We start from the raw sequence: 817 nt of genomic DNA on the forward strand, positions 1-817 counted from the left end.
TCCACCTTTTTAACGAAACAGTCGCTGTTCTCTCTCCACTTCCTTCCAGTCCATGTCCTATGCCTATCGGGTCCTTTTGGGTTCACTGCCTCCGTTGGAGTCGTATTAATCAGCTCAAACAGTTTTGATTAGACGGAATTACGGACGTCGGTGTCGGCCAACCATACCCTTGGGGGATTAACTGAAAAAGCTTGTTATGTTTTTTTTACTGTTGTTTATCTCACGTTTTTTTGGGTTATTTGTTTCTTTCGACCATCTTTTTCGGTTTATTTTTGGGATGTTCCTTTATTGGGGTTTCCAAATTTTAGTTTATTTTTCTGCATAATGACGCTTGAAACCCAAGGGGACCTCTCTGTATGGCCAGGATGCTAAAACCTTGATATGTGGTCACTAAAAGGATATGGAAAAGAGAATGAGTGATGGCTAGATCTCAGTGGCTGGCTGCAAGGTTGCGTGTTTGCGTGTGACGACTCGAACCGCCAAGAATTCAGAAGTCTCAGATGTAATATAACCAGCTGCATTAAGCAAAGTGATTAGCAACATTGAGATCGCTAATAAGGTCCTGAAGGTCTCAATGTTGCAATAATAATGAAAGGTGCTTCGTTGGATCGGGATCCCCAAACCCTAATTACAAAAGCGCCCATGTACTGTGACCGGATTTGCATGTTGCGCAGGATGTCTGCACGTGACAAAAACGCTTGAGGGTTCCAAAGGGATAGAGGGGGAAAGGGGGAAGAGGGGGGGGGGGTGGTCCTGACGTAACAAGTAGGTCAACGAGACAAAAACTGGCTTTCTCGGTCCAAGAAGGTCGGGCTCT

This window comes from Penaeus monodon, chromosome 30, assembly GCF_015228065.2.
Source record: "Penaeus monodon isolate SGIC_2016 chromosome 30, NSTDA_Pmon_1, whole genome shotgun sequence".
In the NCBI taxonomy this organism is placed as follows: Eukaryota; Metazoa; Arthropoda; class Malacostraca; order Decapoda; family Penaeidae; genus Penaeus; species Penaeus monodon.